The sequence below is a fragment of the Esox lucius genome, chromosome 11, assembly GCF_011004845.1.
Source record: "Esox lucius isolate fEsoLuc1 chromosome 11, fEsoLuc1.pri, whole genome shotgun sequence".
NCBI lineage: Eukaryota > Metazoa > Chordata > Actinopteri > Esociformes > Esocidae > Esox > Esox lucius.
The window spans coordinates 12824024-12850037 of record NC_047579.1 but is presented as its reverse complement, the minus strand read 5'-3'; the positions used below and the strand labels follow the sequence as shown (position 1 = coordinate 12850037).

The 26014-nt window shown below is 39.3% G+C and overlaps 1 protein-coding gene across 1 annotated transcript in view; it reads right to left on the bottom strand.

Moving 5' to 3' along the window:
• LOC117595278 (NLR family CARD domain-containing protein 3-like) overlaps nucleotides 1-26014 on the bottom strand; it is a 495319-nt gene that overhangs the window by 159074 nt on the left and 310231 nt on the right. The gene's annotated exons all lie outside the window — the stretch shown is intronic.

Here is a 26014-nt window from a genome sequence, read left to right as displayed (position 1 = left end):
AAATAACAATTATAACATACATACAGTGGGGAGAACCAGTATTTGATACACTGCAGATTTCGCAGGTTTTCCCACTTACAAACATGTAGAAGTCTGTCATTTTTATCATAGGTACTCTTCAACTGTGAGTGACGGATTCTAAAACAAAAATCCAGAAAATCACATTGTATGATTTTTAAGTAATTTATTTGCATTTTATTGCATGACATAAGTATTTGATACATCAGAAAAGCAGAACTTAATATTTGGTAAAGTAACCTTTGTTTGCATTTACAGAGATCATACATTTCCTATAGTTCTTGACCAGGTTTGCACACACTGCAGCAGGGATTTTGGCCCACTCCTCCATACAGACCTTCTCCAGATCCTTCAGGTTTAGGGGCTTTCGCTGGGCAATACAGACTTTCAGCTCCCTCCAAAGATTTTCAATTTGGTTCAGGTCTGGAGACTGGCTAGGCCACTCCAGGACCTTGAGATGCTTCTTACGGAGCCACTCCTTAGTTGCCCTGTTTGTGTGTTTGGGGTCGTTGTCATGCTGGAAGACTTCAATGCTCTTACTGAGGGAAGGAGGTTGTTGGCCAAGATCTCGCGATACATGGGCCCATCCATCCTCCCCTCAATACGATGCAGTCGTCCTGTCCCCTTTGCAGAAAAGCATCCCCAAAGAATGATGTTTCCACCTCCATGCTTCACGGTTGGGTTGGTGTTCTTGGGGTTGTACTCATCCTTCTTCCTCCAAACATGGCGAGTGGAGTTTAGACCAAAAAGCTCTATTTTTGTCTCATCAGACCACATGATCTTCTCCTATTCCTCCTCGGGATCATCCAGATGGTCATTGGCAAACTTCAGACGGGCCTGGACATGCGCTGGCTTGAGCAGGGGGACCTTGCGTGCGCTGCAGGATTTTAATCCATGGCGGAGTAGTGTGTTACTAATGGTTTTCTTTGAGACTGTGGTCCCAGCTCTCTTCAGGTCATTGACCGGGTCCCGCCGTGTAGTTCTGGGCTGATCCCTCACCTTCCTCATGATCATTGATGCCCCACGAGGTGAGATCTTGCATGGAGCCCCAGACCTAGGGAGATTAACCGTCATCTTGAACTTTTCTAATAATTGAACCAACAGTTGTTGCCTTCTCACCAAGCTGCTTGACTATTGTCATGTAGCCCATCCCAGCCTTGTGCAGGTCTACAATTTTATCCCTGATGTCCTTACACAGCTCTCTGGTCTTGGCCATTGGGGAGAGGTTGGAGTCTGTTTGAGTGTGTGGACAGGTGCCTTTTATACAGGTAATGAGTGGAGAATAGGAGGACTTCTTAAAGAAAAACTAACAGGTCTGTGAGAGCCGGAATTCTTACTGGTTGGTAGGTGATCAAATACTTAGGTCATACAATAAAATGTTAATTAATTATTTAAATATCATACAATGTGATTTTCTGGATTTTCGTCTCTCACAGTTGAAGTGTACCTATGATAAAAATTACAGACCTCTACATGCTTTGTAAGTAGGAAAACCTGCAAAATCGGTAGTGTATCAAATACTTCTCCCCACTGTATAGTTTGCTTAGCTTGGTAGTTCATAACGTATGTTTTATGAATTCCTCACCTTCTATATAACATTTTAAATAATGTTTAGCTGGTTCCTCAATCTTTGTTTAGTTGTCTTGCTCTCGGTCAACTACTACTAGACAGGCTGGTGAGAACAACAGTAGAGCGAGAGCGGGTTAATCAACTACTAGCATAAGTGGCTCCCTCTCCTGTCCAATAAAAGACCAACACCTGCAAATTACTAAGAATACAATGTTCTCCCACTTCATGTTCTCCCAGATTACTGGTGGATGACACATGGAACCCAAAACAAGCTTGTGACCTATAAATGAAGATAACAAACGCCCATAATGTTGAATACATATCTAGAACAGAAACCAACCTATTTAGACCTTTGTGGGTTTATTAATATAATGCATTGTACCAGCTTCATTTATGGCATCTTCATAAATATGTTAACATACTTATTGTTATTTTGTCTTAATTATTTATTATAATGGTACAATGTATAATGCAGGTTAACCATTTCCATGATCTATATCTATACAATGGTATAAATTATGTAATATCATGGCGTTATTAATGGTAGGACCATCATATTTTAAGTCCAACAGCATGAAACATTTATATTATTCAGACTCATCCATGTTATATGTGGACGTACCTTAGTAGGACCATAATGCATTTTTATAAGAGTAGACTTTCAAAGTAAAAGTTTTATAAAAAAAAGGGATTATGGTTAATAAAACAAAATTATGAGAGATGGAAAAACATAACTGTTATCTTTACTATGTTTATATTCTGATGTCTTTTAAGAAACACAAACGGGAGGTCATAGACTGTAAAATAAATTGCCTATGAAATTACAATAAATTACTGGAAGCTGGGTTGTCAGCAAATTACTGTAATTATACAGTTGACTTACTGTATACTAGACATCTTAGGACAAGGGGTGTTGGGGATAGACCCCTTTTGTAGCGTCAGTAAACAAAAAAAAATTCAAAAACATCTATTACTGATCATAATTGCTTGCTAATAAAACATTGACTGCAGTATCAGTACAAACCCTCTGTGCTGCATTCCATTCATTTCATTAGGGTTAGTGATCAACAACATCACCAGTCTCTGAATGAGGAAATACCTGTTGTTTTTTTACTCAACCTTTACTGAAGTTTACTTAACATCTGACCACTCTGCTTATGTGCTATTGGTTTTACTATTATTATTACAGACATTCTGTATTTTTCAATTAACAGCAATAGAAAAACTATCGTGTTCTTTGTTGTTTTCATCCTGCTGTATGAATGCATTGAGTAAATTACTTAAAATTTTGAAATACAAAAGGACCATCAAAGCTTGATGATCACATCATTACTACTGGAACCTATAGGTCTTTAATCCTCCTCAGTACCACATCATTACTACTGGAACATATAGGTCTTTAATCCTCCTCAGTACCACATCATTACTACTGGAACCTATAGGTCTTTAATCCTCCTCAGTACCACATCATTACTATTGGAACCTATAGGTCTTTAATCCTCCTCAGTACCACATCATTACTACTGGAACCTATAGGTCTTTAATCCTCCTCAGTACCACATCATTACTACTGGAACCTATAGGTCTTTAATCCTCCTCAGTACCACATCAATACTACTGGAACCTATAGGTCTTTAATCCTCCTCAGTACCACATCATTACTACTGGAACCTATAGGTCTTTAATCCTCCTCAGTACCACATCATTACTACTGGAACCTATAGGTCTTTAATCCTCCTCAGTACCACATCATTACTACTGGAACCTATAGGTCTTTAATCCTCCTCAGTACCACATCATTACTACTGGAACCTATAGGTCTTTAATCCTCCTCAGGACCACATCATTACTACTGGAACCTATAGGTCTTTAATCCTCCTCAGTACCACATCATTACTACTGGAACCTATAGGTCTTTAATTCTCCTCAGTACCACACCATTACTACTGGAACCTATAGGTCTTTAATCCTCCTCAGTACCATATCATTACTACTGGAACCTATAGGTCTTTAATCCTCCTCAGTACCACATCATTACTACTGGAACCTATAGGTCTTTAATTCTCCTCAGTACCACATCATTACTACTGGAACCTATAGGTCTTTAATCCTCCTCAGTTCCACATCATTACTACTGGAACCTATAGGTCTTTAATCCTCCTCAGTACCACATCATTACTACTGGAACCTATAGGTCTTTAATCCTCCTCAGTACCAAATCATTACTACTGGAACCTATAGGTCTTTAATCCTCCTCAGTACCACATCATTACTACTGGAACCTATAGGTCTTTAATCCTCCTCAGTTCCACATCATTACTACTGGAACCTATAGGTCTTTAATCCTCCTCAGTACCACATCATTACTACTGGAACCTATAGGTCTTTAATCCTCCTCAGTACCACATCATTACTACTGGAATCTATAGGTCTTTAATCCTCCTCAGTACCACATCATTACTTCAGATAACTGACTCTGTGATATTAATGTCCATAACCATGAATGTCTAGTACTCACCATGAAGTATGTAGTTTCCCTGTTCACCTGCTCTGTGTGTTGCTGTGTGTTCCCTCCTGTCCCTCTGATATCTGTGTCTGACAGTAATCATGTACAGTCATGTGACAGACAGGAACACAGTTTGTACCTGGTTGAACCGGTTGTTCTAGTTGGACACATTCTGATGAGAAACCACTTTGTCACTTATGTCACTCTGGTAGGTAGCCTACTGTCTTGTCCTCTGGTAGGTAACCTACTGTCTTGTCCTCTGGTAGGTAACCTACTGTCTTGTCCTCTGGTAGGTAACCTACTGTCTTGTCCTCTGGTAGGTAACCTACTGTCTTGTTGTCTGGTAGGTAACCTACTGTTTTGTTCTCTGGTAGGTAACCTACTGTCTTGTCCTCTGGTAGGTAACCTACTGTCTTGTCCTCTGGTAGGTAACCTACTGTCTTGTCCTCTGGTAGGTGACCTACTGTCTTGTTGTCTGGTAGGTAACCTACTGTCTTGTCCTCTAGTAGGTAACCTACTGTCTTGTTCTCTGGTAGGTAACCTACTGTCTTGTCCTCTGGTAGGTAACCTACTGTCTTGTCCTCTGGTAGGTAACCTACTGTCTTGTCCTCTGGTAGGTGACCTACTGTCTTGTTGTCTGGTAGGTAACCTACTGTTTTGTTCTCTGGTAGGTAACCTACTGTCTTGTTGTCTGGTAGGTAACATACTGTCTTGTCCTCTGGTAGGTAACCTACTGTCTTGTTGTCTGGTAGGTAACATACTGTCTTGTCCTCTGGTAGGTAACCTACTGTCTTGTCCTCTGGTAGGTAACCTACTGTCTTGTCCTCTGGTAGGTAACCTACTGTCTTGTCCTCTGGTAGGTAACCTACTGTCTTGTCACTCTGGTAGGTAACCCACTGTCTTGTCCTCTGGTAGGTAACCTACTGTCTTGTCCTCTGGTAGGTAACCTACTGTTGTGTCCTCTGGTAGGTAACCTACTGTCTTGTCCTCTGGTAGGTAACCTACTGTCTTGTCGTCTGGTAGGTAACCTACTGTCTTGTCCTCTGAAGAGCTAAATGACAAGGTGAACAGAGTTCATTAGAGAGTTTGAGTAGATAATACAGCTCGGGAAAAAATTAAGAGATCACTCCTAATTTTTCTTAAATCAGCATCTTTACATGTATGGCAGCCATTCCATTCCAGTGTCTGTTAAATTCCAACACAGGCACACTTAACGAGGTACTGATTAGGTGATCACCTGAACCAAATTTAATTTAACGAGGAAAAGTATAAAAACCACTATTGTGGTCATCACTTACCTCTTGCAATAGGACCAGCTGGATGGCAAAAACCGTGCAAGTAGAACCTCAAAGGTAATTTGAATACAAAAATTATTATTCAGCATGACAAAAGAGTTGAAAAGAAAAGCTTTGACTGAGGAAAAGAAGGGTTCAATTCTGGCTTTACTGGCAGAGGGATACAGTGAGCGCCAGGTTGCTTCCATCCTGAAAATGTCAAAGACAGTGGTTCATAAGAATAAAGTCAAGCAACAGACTTTGAGGACAACAAAGCTAAAGACTGGCAGAGGGCAAAAAACGACTGTCTACTGACCGAGATGACCGTCAACTCATTTGAATGTCACTCAACAACCGTAGGATGACATCAAGTGATCTACAGAAAGAATGGCAAACAGCAGCTGGGGTGAAGTGCATGGGGAGGACGGTTTGAAACAGGCTCCTAGGGGCAGGGCTGAAGTCGTGCAAAGCTAGAAAAAAGCCCTTCATCAATGAAAAGCAAAGAAAAGCCAGGCTGCAGTTTGCAAAAGTCCCTAAGGATTGGACCGTAACGGAATGAAGAAATGTCATCTTCTCTGACGAGTCAGATTTTTAGCTTTGCCCAACACCTGGTCGTCTAATGGTTAGACGGAGACCTGGAGAGGCCTACAAGCCACAGTGTCTCACAGCCACTTTGGAATTTGGTGGAGGATTGGTGATGATCTGGTGATGCTTCAGCAAGGCTGGAACCTGGCAGATTTGTCTTTGTGAAGGACGCATGAATCAAGACAAGTACAAGGTTATCCTAGAAGAACACCTGCTCTGACAATGTTCCCCAACTCTGAGAATTGTTTTTTCCAGCAGGACAATGCTCCATGCCACACAGCCAGGTCAATCAAGGTGTGGATGGAGGACCACCAGATCAAGACCCTGTCATGGCCAGCCAAATCTCCAGACCTGAACCCCATTGAAAGCCTCTGGAATTAGATCAAGAGGAAGATGGATGGTCACAAGTCATCAAACAAATCCGAGCTACTTGAATTTTTGTGCCAGGAGTGGCATAAAGTCACCCAACAGCAATGTGACAGACAGGTGGAGAGCATGCCAAGACGCAGGAAAGCTGTGATTAAAAATCAGGGTTATTACACCAAATATTGATTTCTGAACTCTTCCTAAGTTAAAACATTAGAATTTTGTTGTTGAAAAATGAAATTTGAATTAGTTTTCTTTGCATTATTTGAAGTCTGAAAACAATGCATATTACTGTGGTTATTTTCAATAGTTGTTATTTTCTTCAAATCAATACTCTAAATGACAATATTATTATTTGGAATTTGGGAGTAATGTTGTCAGTAGTTTATAAAATTTAAAAAACCTGTTCATTTTACTTAAACACATACCTATGAATAGTAAAACCAGAGAAGCTGATAGTTTTGCAGTGGTCTCTTAATTTTTTCCAGAGCTACGTATAATTTGACTTCATATTGTTGGAATGGAATATTGCGGGCTTGGGTATCCCTTTAGCTCATAGTTAACAATCATAACCAACATAATTTATCATAAACCCTCAGAAGAACCTTTTAAAAATAATTTAACTGGTTCCTCTCTCTATAATGTTAGTCTCTTTCAATAGACAAGGGTACTTTAAAATTCAAAATTTTAAATATATTAGAAAAAATTTGAAAATAGGTTTAACAATCATCTCCAGATCTCCTGATACTGTAGTTTTTCATAAAGTCATATTTCTAATTGGTGGTAATGTGAGCCGATGTTAGCTTCAATGCTAAAATACTTTTATGAATTCATGAAACAATCAAAGGGTTCTAAAATAATAAAATAGGTTTAGGTTGAAGTGTCATATCCTGTGCTATATAAACGGCTCACCTTTTATTCATATGATTTATATTTGTGGATATGGTTATTTTCAGCGTTTGTCTAGTTCAGAATGACTAGCATTTTCAGTGTTTGTCTAGTTCAGAATGACTAGCATTTTCATCTGATTGACTAGGTCAGAGGCGTCAAACCAGTTCCATGGAGGGCTGTCTAGGACTAGGCAGTCTGAAGCAACTACTGGAGCAAGTGGCTCCCTCTGCTGGCCGAGACCAGACCAACACCACTCACCATTTAAATAATCTGAAACAGCTCATGTTCTCCCGCCTTAGAGTTGGCAGCAACAGGAACCCAAACTTAAAGTAGAAAAAAACAGGCCTACCTGAACATGAATATGAATATGTCTGTAATGCTGACAAGGATTGTTGAAATCATGGGTGTTGGTTTATCCTCACCCTCAAAAAATCTAATATGTACCCATGTTTTAATCAGTTGTTTTGCCAAGTACGTTTCACAACAAACAAGGAATTTCTTCTGACCCGTTTATACAAAAGAAAAAAAACAGCAGACTGAGCATTAATAAATTACAACAAGATATGTAATGGTATTTAAATGTAGATGTATGTGGAATCCCATCAATCAAGTTGTTTTACTTGGGTTCTGCCATAGTTTATATCTTTACCATCCTTTCATGGCATACAATAGTTATTTTTTTAAAGACTATTTTCAGGGCATTTTCATGCTTTAATGGGATAGAGACATATACATGAAAGGTGGGGAAATGGTCCAGAAATGGTCCAGGCTGGACTTGAACCCAGTCCACTGCTGACTGGACTCAGCCTTGTGGTACGCACGTGTTACGCCCTTAAACAAGGGAATAGTCATTCGATAACGTTTTAGCATTGTGTCCTTGTGGTACGCACGTGTTACGCCCTTAAACAAGGGAATAGTCATTCGATAACGTTTTAGCATTGTGTCCTTGTGGTACGCACGTGTTACGCCCTTAAACAAGGGAATAGTCATTCGATAACGTTTTAGCATTGTGTCCTTGTGGTACGCACGTGTTACGCCCTTAAACAAGGGAATAGTCATTCGATAACGTTTTAGCATTGTGTCCTTGTGGTACGCACGTGTTACGCCCTTAAACAAGGGAATAGTCATTCGATAACGTTTTAGCATTGTGTCCTTGTGGTACGCACGTATTACGCCCTTAAACAAGGGAATAGTCATTCGATAACGTTTTAGCATTGTGTCCTTGTGGTACGCACGTGTTACGCCCTTAAACAAAGGAATAGTCATTCGATAACGTTTTAGCATTGTGTCCTTGCGGAACGCTAACGTGTCGAACACACAAAGAAAGGATATGTGTTTTCAACAGTTTTACCAGTATTATTATTAGTATAAAATGGCAAAACGTAAAACCACTTACTAAATGTAGCAGTAGTCCTTTATGGTTTTCAAAGCTGGATAGCTGAGTTACCGGAACACAAAGAACGAATGCAAACAACATGCTAACGCCGGAGCACAAGAACAGAGTCTGGCAGATAACCTATTTATCATGAAATAATGTAATACAAATGTGATCATTATAGATATTGTCTGCTTTGCATATTTGGAATTTGAGAACTGTTCCACATGGTTTTGTGGCCTGGTATCGCCTGGTATCAATGATAAATAGAAAAAATAATAAACACATTGGACTGTATGCACATAAGGTGAATTATTTCATTGTTCACATTTATTGTGATACAATGCATAATTGTGTAAGAAAAAGGGTTTGCAGAAAACATTTGTGTTTAAAAAACTGTTCCTCATGGTTTTGTGGTCTGAATTCAATGATAATGCTAACAACATGCTAACAACATGGAGCCAGATTAGGGTTCCAAATACAGCTGGTAAGTATCATCAAATAACCTATTCATCATGAAATAATGTAATACAAATGTGATCATTATAGATATTGTCTGCTTTACGTATTTGGAATGTGAGAACTGTTCCACGTGGTTTTGTGGCCTGATATCAATGATATATAGAAAAATAATAATGGGTGTATGCACATAAGGTGAATCATTTCATTGTTCACAGTTATTCTGAAACAATGCATATTTGTGTAAGAAAAGGGTTTTCAGAAAACATTTGTGTTGGAAAAACTGATCGATATGGTTGTGTTGTGGTCAGAATTCAATGATATATAGAAGTTATCATTTACTTTTTTGTCCGTAATCACTCAAATACTACCTTTATAAGTACATTTTCATGCATGCTTGTATTAGCTGAGGTTATCTAGAATCATTTGATGCCAAATTCATGATCCATAAACATTACATATTGTTTATATGCCCAAATGTCAAAGTAGTGAAAAAAGTGGGAAAACGCTCAATCCCCAGAGATTTTTAAGAAACCACACGTGCAGCTCTTGCCTTCACTCTGTATTGAATGAGGAAGAGAAGCACAATCTCCCTACTAAAACCCTGAGACATTGCCAATAGATCGACGACCAATTAACCCACAGATTAGGATCTGCATTACCTATCTTTTCAGAATTACTCGTTTCCCACTTAATATTGTGAGAGAAATTGTACTTGTCTAGCAGGTCAATTAGAATCCTTTCCATATGTTAAATGTCCAGTATAGAAGCCTCTTGAATAATGCGACAATCAGGCCAAGCTGTTAGAGGTCCATTGTTTCTACTGGCCCCATTGTCATGTAACTCTGCGACTCCCTTCCTGTACCTGCTCCCCAATTGATACCCAAAAGATATTCATCCTGTCCTGTGTTACCTCCCGTACCTCCTGTGGTGTACCACTTGATACCCAAAAGATATTCATCCTGTCCTGTGTTACCTCCCGTACCTCCTGTGGTGTACCACTTGCCCTGTCTGGCAATATTCGGTGCCTCATTGTCTGAAGCCCTTATTTGGGCCTTCAATGGTGGAGTAATTTTCTTAAGGTTTGGTGTGGAGGTGAAAAGGAGGAGACGGGTCTGGTTGTTTAAGGACGGAAAGGGAGGTGAAAAGGAGGAGACGGTCTGGTTGTTTAAGGATGGGAGGGGAGGTGAAAAGGAGGAGACGGGTCTGGTTGTTTAAGGACGGAAAGGGAAGTGAAAAGGAGGAGACGGGTCTGGTTGTTTAAGGATGGGTGTGGAGGTGAAAAGGAGGAAACGGGTCTGGTTATTTAGGGATGGGAGACGAAAATGAGGAGACGGGTCTGGTTGTTTAAGGTTTGGTGTGGAGGTGAAAAGGATGAGACGGGTCTGGTTGTTTAAGGATGGGAGGGGAGGTGAAAAGGAGGAGACGGGTCTGGTTGTTTAAGGATGGGAGGGGAGGTGAAAAGGAGGAGACGGGTCTGGTTGTTTAAGGATGGGAGGGAAGGTGAAAAGGAGGAGACGGGTCTGGTTGTTTAAGGATGGAAGACGAAAATGAGGAGACGGGTCTGGTTGTTTAAGGACGGAAAGGGAGGTGAAAAGGAGGAGACGGGTCTGGTTGTTTAAGGATGGGAGACGAAAATGAGGAGACGGGTCTGGTTGTTTAAGGTTTGGTGTGGAGGTGAAAAGGAGGAGACAGGTCTGGTTGTTTAGCGATGGGAGAAGAGGTGAAAAGGAGCAGACGGGACTGGTTGTTTAAGGATGGGAGACGAAAATGGGGAGACTGGTCTGGTTGTTTAAGATTTGGTGTGGAGGTGAAAAGGAGGAGACGGGTCTGGTTGTTTAAGGATGGGAGGGGAGGTGAAAAGGAGGAGACATGTCTGGTTGTTTAAGGATGGGTGTGGAGGTGAAAAGGAGGAGACAGTTCTGGTTGTTTAGGGATGGGTGTGGAGGTGAAAATAAAGGGGGGGGGGCTGGTTGTTTAGTGATGGGAGGGGAGGTGAAAAGGAGGAGACGGTCTGGTTGTTTAAGGATGGGAGGGGAGGTGAAAAGGATGAGACGGGTCTGGTTGTTTAAGGATGGGAGGGGAAGTGAAAAGGAGGAGACGGGTCTGGTTGTTTAAGGATGGGTGTGGAGGTGAAAAAGAGGAGACGGGTCTGGTTGTTTAAGGATGGGAGGTGAAAAGGAGGTGATGGGTCTGGTTGTTTAATAAATAGGGTTACATACATTTTGTTATTTATCTAAATTTTTAATTACCACAGTATAATGTATAATGCGGTACTTGATCTTCACTGATGTTTGATCTTGTTGTACAATGTCAGATTAGCTTAGAGTTTTGAAAAAAGGGCTTTATAAACATGCAAATTATTTAATTCAGAAATTAGTTTTAATGTAAATATGATGAGAACTTCTACTAAATGACATAAATGTATGTGTTTATATTGTCAACTAATGAGGATCTAAGTAAAAGTGTTGTTTACTAACTGTCCATGACCCACAAGTTCCTACCTGTGTTCAGTAGAAAAGACTCTCTTTTGGGACAACTCTATAGGTTGTCCCATAGACCAGTCACTCTTCATGGACACAGCTGGGGACAGGGGAGGCTGGTCTCTCCTGATAGGTTAGGCTTCAAAACAACAGAGACAAACATTACCTCTCTCATCTACTATGAGATTTGAAAAACATACATTCTTAGAATGGTATTTCATTTAAAAATTAATTTAGTAGGCCATTTATTTTATTCTCTATTCATGATTATTTAACCCGGACAACCAATGACCTGAAAGGCCAATTGAAAAATTGCAGGAGAAAAGGACGACACAAAACACAAATATTACTTCAATTCTTTCAGTCATTGTTTCAAAATGACTTTTGGAATTGCTAAAGGTAATCTCTTAGAGTTTATTTCACTGTTTTCACATTAGGGACACCTCTTACTGTACATTACCTATCACAACTGACAGAAAATAATTATTCTATCCCATAATCAAGTGTGATCAATAATAATTTTTTTTGAAAAAAAGTAACTTTTACTGCAACCTGTTTTTTTGTCTAATGAATTGTAACAAATATTATCAGAAATATTTTTTAAAAATGTTAAGCACACACAACACTAGTCTGCATCAGTTCTGTCTCTGAAATGTGGCCATATCTTCTCCATGTCACAATGCACTGCAGGAAAAATATTTTGGCATTGCAAACCCAAACGTGACACTGGTCACTAGTGATGTCATGACGTCTTATCCATGACCAGTAGGAGGGAGACATGCTCGACATTATGGGACCAGGTATTTCTATTGCGGGCCGGCTGAACTAGGCTTGCCTGGTTTCTTGTTTGACGGTGCGCCAATGACAGAATTCTAATAGGTTGGGGTGGGCGTGGCCTTCTGAACTATTGCCAATATTCAAATTTGTATCAGTATTCCACACAATTATTTTTATTAACATTCCTGACTTTATAATTTTATAAATGATGCAATAAAAAATGTATTGTGCACAATTTATCAGCTTATCTATTTCTGGCATCTCCATACTCCAGCTTCGCCCCGTACTAGCTCGATTGATAGAACGTTTTCAATGGGCTCATTTATCCCCTTTCCTCTCCCCGTTACTCCCCAGCCGTTGCTGCAAAAGAGAATACGTTCACACTCAACTTGACTGATAAAATAACGGTAACATAAATACTAAATAAAACGTGAATGCGCACGTTTTCACGTTACGCTACCTACTCTTCTTCACCCCCACAGAACAGCGTCCCCTGCTGTGTCTACAACCAGGCGCATCTGATCCAGTATTTATAGAAAATTGTGCAGATAATGAAAACGTAACTTTCTTATCCATTCTCTTACTTGATTCAATTGTTTCAAATCTGGAACTTATCCAAGCGAATATTTAATATTTGCTATACAGAATAAGCGTAGAGTGTTATGATAGAATTTGATCATTAAAATAATTATAACATACTGTAGAGTTAGGTGTGCGCATGTGAATAAACTGAAAATGAACAACACATTCATGGAATATTTTATTTACTGAAAATATATTATATTCATCCCATCTATGTTAACGTTTTTGGGGAAGTTTCCTCTCTTTTTATAACCTCTAAATGTGTCATATCCAATTCCCCTTTGACCTTGTAGGCAAATCCACAGCAAGTGTGGGATGGTGAAAGATTGATCACCTGCTTCCTCCAAGGATGCATCAGCAACTGTATGATTCTTACCACAGTGCTTGTTCACATGCAGGTACCATGTAGCACATTTGTGTTTTCCCCTCCTGCCGTTTCCCCAGGTGTCCTTTATGTTGGTTTTTCCCACCTGGCAGTCATGAGTGCATCACCTGACTGCTGAAGTGGACCAATCAGTGGACACCCCTCCTTATTGCACTACCTGTTCCTTTTATCCTTTACCCAATCACATCACACATCCCTGGTTTAAAAACCCAGTCAGTTGGTTATCCCAGAGAGACTCTTTTGCTTTACCTCACTTGGGCACACACTTGAGATACATACCCTGTTCATGCATACTTCATTTAGTTTAGCACATACATCTCACTTTGTCCTGTGTCATGTGAGTATGTATTGCTGTGGCTTTTGTTTGGTTTTGTCTAGTCAATTGTTTGCTGTTTAGTCCCTGTTTAACCTGTGTGCTTTGTTTCTCCCTGTGTCCCTGGGATTTTTTTTTTCTTTTTCCAGGAAGTCACCCTTGGGCATACACAACCTGTGTCTAAAAACACTAGTTAGAACTGAGCGGACCACCCACTGTATTTTTGTATTGGTTAGTAGTCAGCTAAGCGATTCTTGAGGCAGGCAAGTTCAGTTTAGGGGTGTTTGCCATATTATTTATTTTTTTGGGTCCATATCAGCCCCTTTTCCCTACCCCCTTTACTGTCTCTTTATAATTAATGTTTTCTGTTTCTTCTCACTGTTCATGTACACGACACAACTTTGCATGAGTTTTGTTCCGGTCTCTGTATCCACCCTAGACTGCTAGAGTCAAAGCGCTCCTTCACCACGGAAGCCGTTGGTGTATATATACGCATGGGAAGCTACACATTCATCAACTATACAGCCTGACTGAATTCACATGTGCCCAACATACACAAGCCACAAGGTACTGCTGTCCACGGCTAGCATGGGCACAGCGCTGCCAGGGGTGGACGGGTGCGTAGTTGGGCGCGGGCTCCTTGTCATATCACTCTTTAATGAATCCTTGTGTGTAGTTTGACAGTGTTTAAATTCAATCACCAAGTATCAACTCAAGGCTTCTGTGTTGAAAGAGCTGTGATAAGTGGTGGTGACACACGCTTGGAGGAAGCCTGGGATCGATCTTCAACCATCCTGCACCTGCTGAGGGGTTGCATATGAGAAAAGGTCAAAGGGGAGTTGGATATGGCAAATTCAAAGAGGAGAAAAACGTACATTTATTTTACAAAAGCAGCTAAATGCTGGAGCCAGGAGGTGAAAGGCAGGACAAAGTCTCCCAACTGCCCTTCCATTTGATCCCACTGTTTTATAAAACATAAGATCGTAAATACAGCAATTGTTTCAATCTGTCGTGTTCAGTCTCCAATACTACCTTTTTGTAATAAAATCAGAAAAGCTGTATTCATGTTTCTTGCTCACCCTAAACAAAACATCATAAAGCCACTGGAAATGGTACATGTTTAGTAGACTGAACTCTCCTTTGGCATAGAGGTTGATTTATATAAATACCGTTGTGCTCATAAGTTTGAATACCCTGGCAGAAATTGTAAACATTTGGGATTGATGTTGAAAATATGACTGATCATGCAAAAAAAAATGTATTTTATTTAAGGATAGTGATCATACGAAGCCAATTATTATCAATGCTGTTTGGCTCCTTTTTAAATCATAATCATAACAGAAATCACCCAAATGACCCTGATCAAACATTCACATACCCTTGAATGTTTGGCCTTGTTACAGACACAAACAGGTGAAAATTGCAATTAAAGGTGAATTATCCACTCCTGCAACTTTTTAATTTGCCATTAGTGTCTGTGTATAAATAGTCAATGAGTTTGTTAGCTCTCACGTTGATGCACTGAGCAGGCTAGATACTGAGTCTTTATAACCGAGTTACTGCAATGTAACTCCTCTGTCAACCATAGACCAATAAGTCTTAATGTCTTGTGTCTCACTCAGTTTGTAAAGCATGTTGCTTGAAACATCAGAGCTGTGGGTGTGATACCCTCAGAGGACCTGTATAAAAACAATGTATAAAACAAAACAGCACTCTCAACTCTAAGTTACTCTTGATCAGAACTTCTGCTAAATGTTTAATATGTAAATTAATAATATGTACAGAATGTTGCAACCGATCCCAGCCTTCACAGTGTTTGTGTATTTATAGTACCTGTGATCAGTATGTCTACCACTCTACCATTCTAATAAGAACTGACCCCAGGATATGGGGACTGTATCTCTACCATTCTAATAAGAACTGACTCCAGGATATGGGTACTGTATCTCTACCATTCTAATAAGAACTGACCCCAGGATATGGGGACTGTATCTCTACCATTCTAATAAGAACTGACTCCAGGATATGGGTACTGTATCTCTACCATTCTAATAAGAACTGACCCCAGGATATGGGGACTGTATCTCTACCATTCTAATAAGAACTGACCCCAGGATATGGGGACTGTATCTACCATTCTAATAAGAACTGACCCCAGGATATGGGGACTGTATCTACCATTCTAATAAGAACTGACTCCAGGATATGGGTACTGTATGACTCCTTGGGTGAGAACTCTGTGGGACATCACCTGCACTTAAGCTACACATCTGCATCATGTTAATTAAACAATTCTACACTTTCTAAAATATCTGTAGTCTAGTAGCATGATTGAAGACTGTAATCTCACCAACCTTGTTGAGAAACCCGTATTATCACATTAGCATAGATGTGATATTAGTCAAAACAATAAATCGTATCACTAACAAGATGCAATGAGCTGCAACGATTCTCCACATGGCAGTTTCTTGCTATTATCTATTTGTGTTCTTGTTGTACCATCCCATCCCATGGACCATAATGTCTTCAGTCAAATCTATTAATACCAGCAACATGGACACATGTTGGAAAATGAGAATGCATTTGTCTGATCATTATGACTCCAATGTCATCCTTTATTCTGTGTTCTGATAATGTTCTGGTACGTCAATAATAGAGTATGGGGAGCTGTAGGAGCCCATCAGCAATTTAACCAAGGTGTCAAAACCAAACCTTCAGATGACTGAGTGAGTAGTCTTGTGGTCTGAATGCAGAAACATACCAAAGACACGGATTTTAAAATTTCATGGCCTTCTGCATCAAAATAGAGGAGTTTGGAGTTAAGGCCTTGCTACAGACCACTGTACCGCTGAAGCTGCAACATGCTACATAAAGGACACCTAATAGATACTGTAGGTGCAACCTTCCAATGACTGTCTGCATAGTTAACATTAAGGTTGTTGTACCAAACTAAATGTGATGTGAATAGACACTATTGTGTTACGGTGGAAGATTGACTTCATTATCAATATCTTACCTGATCTCCTCTTCTTTTGAAAATCTTTGAATAAAGAAAGGTTCGGATGCTGACCGCTCAGCACATTCTCCACATGGCTCACCTGTTTCATCACAATTTATGAAAGCATTACTGAAGTTATTTGTAATCTTTGTTTTACTAACACTTCAAAATGCGGTATGGAAATAAGGACAGGGAAAAGACAAGGATAGTACAAACATATGTCACTTTTACAGGTAACAACCAAATACCAGGAAACCACCCTGATCTATTTGCCTCCCTCACACTTCGGCATGGCAAGAATAGTAAAGGGAAGACATGTTCCAAAAACGTACGTGTCTTGTTACACCTTATCCTCGCTTTCTTTTGTGGGACCACTTCTGTCTTTTTAGTGTCATTTTCTGCAACACAGTTGTTATGGAGAACATTAATTATTTGTTATTGTCTTACATTTTGAAAAAAATATATAGTTCTTAAAATAGGCCCTATCCCTTGGAATACCTCACCTTGAGTTGTGTGATGTTGAGATACACCGCCTCATGGCACCAGTGATTACCCAGATTGAAATTGGCCCCATCTTGATAACAGTGGCCTAATTGGTTTTTAACTCAACCCCTGATTGTCAGTCACACCCCTAAGGCTGTATTGTGCCAATAACCAGGGTGAACTGTGAGCACAGGGCTAGCCCTCTACCACTTCTGGCTATCTTGTGTGCTTTTTTGCCCTTACAGCCTTACCTTAAATCTACAGTAATTCTATCTGTAATACTATTATTTGCAATTGTATTCTGGCTTTACATATGAAAATCAGACTTCTTGGAACAACATATAAATCTTGTCAAAATTCAGTTCCATCAATACTATTAGGTTACTATTGTTATGATAGCTAAGCTACCACCTGATTCTAATGGCATGGAGTCGGCAGCAGTCACTATTTTCAATTTGAATAAAACAATTGTGGGGCAGTTTTAATAAAGAAATCATGAAGATGTGGTTGATGATTATTCATTTCTTCAGATCAGAGTTCGTTACTCTATGCCAAGGCCAGCGTCCTTTCTACTGAAACTGGGAACCTTACGCATCCCTAGTTATGTCAGTGTGATGTCGACGGGAAAACCGTCTGTACCTTGTTGTGTCATATCTTCCCCCAGAGTTGGGACATTAGCGCATATTTGCTAAAATACTGTTTTAATTGTTAAACATTTACTCACACTTTAGGATTGACCCATATACCTCCTTCAACTTTCCAACAGGCTCTTCATGAAGATTCATTTCCACTCTGCTTTACATACATTTGTTATCTGCGTTGTATGTATCTTAATTCAAAGAGTCACACTTTGAACACTAAATGATATTACATTCTTATTAGTCTGCTACTCTTACCACTTTGAAGCTTGACTCAAGCACATGCGTTTGGTTACAGTTCTTTATATTTATTTATAATCTGCCTTCTGTGCTGCAAACTGAGCTCTAGATTCAATCAATGTTTTCTTGTATTTGCATTCAGGGCACTTTTTGCAAACAACAAATATTAATTGCTTGCACGCAACACAATGCCATTTGTTTCTGCCACCTGGCATTATGTAGCGACGTAGAGAAATGCTTTTAACATGTTAATCTTGCAAGACGATGTAACAAAATGGCCAGACCTGCTGAACATAACCAAATATTAGTTATTAAAATATGCAGCATGAATCTGGAACTATTTGTACTTACTTCCTAATTTGTTCAGTTTAATTATTTTGTAGCTTGCAGAGCGATCGTCTGCAGTAAAATGGGACTCTTTTAGCGTGAGAATGTCAGGTCCAGAGAGTAGGGACGTCATCCAAAGATTGTCGCCCGCACAAGGCATCCCGCTAAAATCCTCCAATCATAAGGCTGGGATATGACAACTTAGTTTGCTGTTCCCAACTTCGATTTGCAGTGGGTGATCATGTGACTACTGGCCACTAAACCAAATGCAATCAAAAGATTGAATCCAAAAGAATTGTTAGCATATTGTAAATAGTAGCCAAAAAGTACTATCTTTCAATATCAATGCGTGTTTGTTTGGGTTTTTATAGGTTAGGTATAGACATAAATGTTTGGTTATTGATGTTAAGGGTTAAGGTTAACTTAGGTTTAGTGTCAAGGTTGAGGTACAATAGTTATTTTTAATGGTCCTAGGGTTAGGGTGATGGGTGAGGTAGAATAGTTATTTTTAATGGTACTGGGGTTAGGGTGATGGGTGAGGTACAATAGTTATTTTTAATGGTACTGGGGTTAGGGTGATGGGTGAGGTACAATAGTTATGTTTAATGGTACTGGGGTTAGGGTGATGAGTGAGGTAGAATAGTTATTTTTAATGGTACTGGGGTTAGGGTGATGGGTGAGGTAGAATAGTTATTTTTAATGGTACTAGGGTTAGGGTGATGGGTGAGGTACAATAGTTATGTTTAATGGTACTGGGGTTAGGGTGATGGGTGAGGTACAATAGTTATTTTTAATGGTACTGGGGTTAGGGTGATGGGTGAGGTAGAATAGTTATTTTTAATGGTACTGGGGTTAGGGTGGTGGGTGAGGTAGAATAGTTATTTTTAATGGTACTGGGGTTAGGGTGATGGGTGAGGTAGAATAGTTATTTTTAATGGTACTGGGGTTAGGGTGATGGGTGAGCTAGAATAGTTATTTTTAATGGTACTGGGGTTAGGGTGATGGGTGAGCTAGAATAGTTATTTTTAATGGTACTGGGGTTAGGGTGATGGGTGAGGTACAATAGTTATTTTTAATGGTACTGGGGTTAGAGTGATGGGTGAGCTAGAATAGTTATTTTTAATGGTACTGGGGTTAGGGTGATGGGTGAGGTAGAATAGTTATTTTTAATGGTACTGGGGTTAGGGTGATGGGTGAGGTAGAATAGTTATTTTTAATGGTACTGGGGTTAGGGTGATGGGTGAGGTATATTAGCTGTGATTAATATGGCAAAACACCCTGGTGGACAGAAATCTCCACCAACCTGCTATTCATCTCTCCAACACAGATGTGAATGCAGTACTGTCTGCCTGAGTCACCAATGTTGGAAACTAAATACTGTATGTGTTATTTGTTTATATACATTTTAGAATGAATAGAGTATAACATTATTGATCCCTGTGGGGAAATTCTCTTGTAGCAGCAGCATAATACCATAAATACAGATTGATGGCATGAGTTAATAAGATATAAAAAATGTGAATAAAATAAAAAAGCACAATATAGACAAATGTATTGATGTGCTTTTAATGTACAAAATGTACAAAGACACAGCTCTGGAAAAAAACTAAGAGGCCACTGCACCTAAAAAGTCGAAAAGGAAGGTTTTGAGTGAGGAACTGAATGGTTAAAATTAAGAGAACACTGCAAATTGAATACTTCTGTCCTCAACTTTTTTGGAAAGGAAAGAAAAAGGTGCACTGGTCTCTTATTTTTTTCCGGAACTGTATATATATATATCAATATAGCGTTTTTATATGAAGCGGCAGGTTATGAGTCCGGGTGATGGAAGATGGGAAAGAATGGGGGGGTCTGAGTCCAGGTTGGTGGTGGTGGATAGGGGGAAGAAGGGGGGTGAGTCCAGGTTGGTGGTGGTGGATAGGGGGAAGAAGGGGGGTCTGAGTCCAGGTTGGTGGTGGTGGATAGGGGGAAGAAGGGGGTCTGAGTCCAGGTTGGTGGTGGTGGATAGGGGGAAGAAGGGGGGTCTGAGTCCAGGTTGGTGGTGGTGGATAGGGGGAAGAAGGGGGGTGAGTCCAGGTTGGTGGGGGTGGATAGGGGGAAGAAGGGGGGTGAGTGCAGGTTGGTGGTGGTGGATAGGGGGAAGAAGGGGGGTCTGAGTCCAGGTTGGTGGTGGCGGATAGGGGGAAGAAGGGGGTCTTAGTCCAGGTTGGTGGTGGTGGATAGGGGGATTTTCCCCTTTAAGTAAAACACCAACAAATACAGCAAAACAACAGAGCATTTAATAGCCTAACTGACAGAACACAGCACTTTTCAGAGTCATTTTTCGTCCGGCCTGGTCAGAATGACACATTTTGGAATTGATTCAACATCATTATCTAAAGACTTTCTATAGCCAGAGCAGATTGATTTACTCTCGAATAAGTACATGCAAACAAACACATAAATAATTTTTTTCTTCTATAAAATAATTTGTACTAATATATTTTACTGAGATTTATCTGGGCTTTTATTTGCAGAAGGAACCGAGGAAAGTCAAAAGGAAGCCCAACAACATTGACTCAATGCATTGGAGAAAAAGGGACCAGTTAGGACGATTGATTACTCAGGAACAAACATTCTCAAGAGGTAGTCTGTGTAATGGAAATGAAAAGGCGCTTTTATTAAAATTGTTCATGTATTTCTAGAAAATCTCTATTGTTTTAAAATTACTTTTCAGTCACTTCTGTATGTCAAAGAAAGTCGACTCAAATTCACTCTGCAGATTTATCAGAAAACACTGCTGACACAACTCAGGGTGAGTACTATTAAATACTATAACAAAGTCTCTGTACATTTGGGCCCTGAGTGTAGCCTTGGTAATTGTATTATGTACATACTGTATGATTACACAGACACATCACATACACACTTTACATACTGTATGATTACAGACACATCACATACACAGTTTACATACTGTATGATTAGAGACACATCACATACACAGTTTACATACTGTATGATTACACAGACACTTCACATACACACATTACATACTGTATGATTACAGACACATCACATACACACTTTACATACTGTATGATTACAGACACATCACATACACAGTTTACATACTGTATGATTACACAGACACATCACATACACACTTTACATACTGTATGATTACAGACACATCACATACACAGTTTACATACTGTATGATTACACAGACACATCACATACACAGTTTACATATTGTATGATTACAGACACATCACATACACAGTTTACATACTGTATGATTACACAGACACATCACATACACAGTTTACATACTGTATGATTACAGACACATCACATACACAGTTTACATACTGTATGATTACAGACACATCACATACACAGTTTACATACTGTATGATTACACAGACACATCACATACACACTTTACATACTGTATGATTACACAGACACATCACATACACAGTTTACATACTGTATGATTACAGACACATCACACACACAGTTTACATACTGTATGATTACACAGACACATCACATACACACTTTACATACTGTATGATTACACAGACACATCACATACACACTTTACATACTGTATGATTACAGACACATCACATACACAGTTTACATACTGTATGATTACACAGACCCATCACATACACAGTTTACATATTGTATGATTACAGACACATCACATACACAGTTTACATACTGTATGATTACACAGACACATCACATACACCGTTTACATACTGTATGATTACAGACACATCACATACACAGTTTACATACTGTATGATTACAGACACATCACATACACAGTTTACATACTGTATGATTACACAGACACATCACATACACAGTTTACATACTGTATGATTACAGACACATCACATACACAGTTTACATACTGTATGATTACAGACACATCACACACACAGTTTACATACTGTATGATTACACAGACACATCACATACACAGTTTACATACTGTATGATTACACAGACACATCACATACACACTTTACATACTGTATGATTACAGACACATCACATACACAGTTTACATACTGTATGATTACACAGACCCATCACATACACAGTTTACATATTGTATGATTACAGACACATCACATACACAGTTTACATACTGTATGATTACACAGACACATCACATACACAGTTTACATACTGTATGATTACAGACACATCACATACACAGTTTACATACTGTATGATTACACAGACACATCACATACACAGTTTGAGGAGACCTTTCAGGTGATCGGTTACAGACAATGTTATATATTTCTCTACAGAAATGTTTAAGGATATGTTATGACAACTAAATGACTCCTGCTCTACAGAAATGTTTAAGGATATGTTATGACAACTAAATGGCTCCTGCTCTACAGAAATGTTTAACGATATGTCATGACAACTAAATGACTCCTGCTCTACAGAAATGTTTAAGGATATGTTATGATAACTAAATGGCTCCTGCTCTACAGAAATGTTTAACGATATGTTATGACAACTAAATGGCTTCTGCTATTTAGTACAGGAATTTAACTGCATTTATCCCTCTCTTATAAAGACAAAATTATACAAGAACTCAAGGAGAGCTTAGACAGCACAACGGTTGATCCCTCAGGCAGCTCAGAAGCAGCATGCTCAAACATACCAACCTGGAGTTTGTGGCAAGCGCTCTGTGATGGTAAGTGGCAGAAATCACCACCACAACTTCTACAAGCCGTGATAACAGGGGGAAGGACACCTCAACATGGTGGACAAAAGTGTAACGCACAAGAGGCTGTGATTGGATGCAGAGACTGTCTCCCAAAGAAGTGTATTACAGTAACTGTGATGTTTCAGTGCATAGTCAGTATGTTTGTGGGAGGGTTTTACAAAGCCCGGTCACTGAAAAGCCTAATTTCAAAGGACATCACGGGTGAACATGTAGTGTCTGAGCAAGGTATGTGCTTTTTATGTTGGATTGAATTACATGTCAAATGTAAATCTTTCCAATTATTAATGACTGTTTTTCTAGCATTTGTCCTACCATTGCTCGACTAAACAAGATTTGCTGCTGCGATGCTGGGGATATTTCTGTAAATGTTGGTCGTGCCATTATCTTCATAAACATTAATGGTGAGTACCTCCTCATATCTTACAGTATAGTTTCTACACCAAGTAGAAGGCTTTGTGTAGATGAATGCATGGTTGTGTTGACATTGTGTTTCTGTTGGTCTCAACAGGTCTCTATGATCTCTCCCTTCCGTTGGTGACCTGTAAGTCTTGTCTAAAGTCATGGACACCTGAGGTGAAATACCTTATACAGAATGGGTCCTGGCCTGGAACTACTGAGTTTCTAACTGTTTACACCTTTGACCTGTTCAGTACCTTTGAAGATGTTAAAGTCACGACACCTGACCTCTCCACAGGCATTTATCTGAATGCTACAAAGTCGCTCAATGCGTTCAAGCAGAATAAGTGTTATGTTTTGCTTTAACTATTGATATACAGCATTGTTATAAAGCATTTCAAAACAAAGACAAATATGATTTACTCTAACAGGAAAGAAAGGCTATGTGGTTGTGACTAGGCCAGACAGAATAGTCTGGTCCTATAGTATAACGGAAAAAGGCATCTGATGAATTTGACAGAGCTGCTACTTGTGAGAAGCCATTATCACCATAATGCCCTTTTCATGTTTACTAGGTTGGCTCAATATCAGTGGACTGTTTCCAGCATAGTTTTCTGGAATGGACATACTGTAGACACCAGGTGGAAAATGTTCTTGGGAGTTGGCCATTTCTCCTGTCCAGCCTGCAGTGAGGATATGGTGGCAGTCTCTTGATGGGAACAGAAAAATGTATCGTTTTAATGGTGATTGGTTATTAATGATCAAAGGTTTTACCTTTCAAAAGACAACTTGCATAAACCTGTAAAGACTCCATGCACTGTGATTTTGTTTTGACAGGACAAATGATACTCCATATTTTGATGGAACTTTCTTTGCCAAGAATGAACAGGTTGCAGAGTTTTTGCAAACTATTAGAGACAAAGTCAAAACAGTAAGTTATGAACTATTACTATCCAGTCATTTAGCAAATACTGTTATCCAGAGCGACTAAGAGTTTATCTATGACTAGCTTAATAATAATAATAATTCATGGTAAAATGTTTTCCTAGTCAGTAGGGCGACCAGTTTGTGGAAAATCACACTTCAAAGCTGGGATGATCTCAGTCTGTAGTCACTGCATCCTTTTTAAAGGTATGTTCAGCGCTTTGATGAACCCAAAGTGGAGAAGTGTTTGCATACCCTCTATATTCTTCAAAAAGAGCTTGGCAAGGAACGAAAAACTGAGTTTGTCTGTACTGATGTAATGTGCAAGTATTACCCATACTTGAAAAGAGTGTGTGAGGCCTTTCCTGATCTACAGTACATTTTACAAATGTGACCCTTCCTATCGGTTATGCAAAAGGACATTAAACAAAATGTGAGGAAGGGATGAACCATTTTCTTCTTAATACATAATGGTGATGATATGTGAGTGATTCTGATACAGTACTGAAGTGATCATGTGTAACAGGTGGAGTGGGGGGGCAGCAACAAGAGGGAGCTGGTGAGTTTGAACTTTGGAGCTTTTACTGACATTTATGTTATTGGATTATTCTGACTGCCATGTTCAAATTCCTTACAATCATTTAAAAAGTTTACATTTAAAGATCCAGCCATTTAGAATCTTTTATGTGTTGTGCTTTTCAGTTCAGTGTTAAATTATTACCATGTAGAAAATTTTAGTGGAAGATGCTTTTTCAAAGCGAAGTTGTTTTAAAATGATTGTTTCCCATTTACGGGGTAAACAGCCATGTGTGTCACCATGTCTTCTTGATGTCTTGTACTTGTGCTTGAGTTTCCAAGTGACAATGAAGTGGAATTCCATTGTTCTGTGAGGACTGAAATATGGATAATCATTGTTCATCCTACATTCAGCTGCTGGAGCTGATAGAATATTGCTGGATCTTTTCATGAACAGTTTTGGATTTCCAATGAACAGGTTTGACTGTTGGAGAGGAGGTGGAAGCAGTCAATTCATTTATGTCTCGTGCTGCTTTGACAACAAAGTATAAGACCAGATCTGGTGAGTCATTAGATGATAGATCAACTGGAATTGTTGGCTTTGTGCATCATTTCAAATGGACATGTTAAATGTTTTTGTTTCAGCACTGATAGGATCACTATTCATGTACCTGGATGGAACCTGAGGGAAAAGTTACATCTTCATAAGTATCTTGATCAAAGATATGTAAAGGTACAGTGAGTTTCTATCTTATTTTTGTTTATTAATACTTATCTAGACTCACTTTGGAATTACAATTATAAATGTATGTACATTACAGACAATAAAGAGAACAGCTGAATTGGCAGGGGAGATTGAGATGACCAAATCCCACATCAACAAAACACCTGAAGACCTGCAGCAGTGGGTCACAGACGTGGAATTGTGGGCAGCATCAAGTAAGCTTGTCACTACAGCAAAGAAAACAATTTCAGTGTTGTAACTGTTGGAATATTATGGTTGTAGACTGATCACCTTGTTCCCAAACAGCTCAGAGTCACATCAATGTACAGGATCCACAGGGACTGCAGCGTGTAATGGAGGGCATGGTACTTAAAATCCACCAGAAGAAACTGTTGTACAGAAAAGAAGAGTTGTACAGGTTTTTTTTAATGT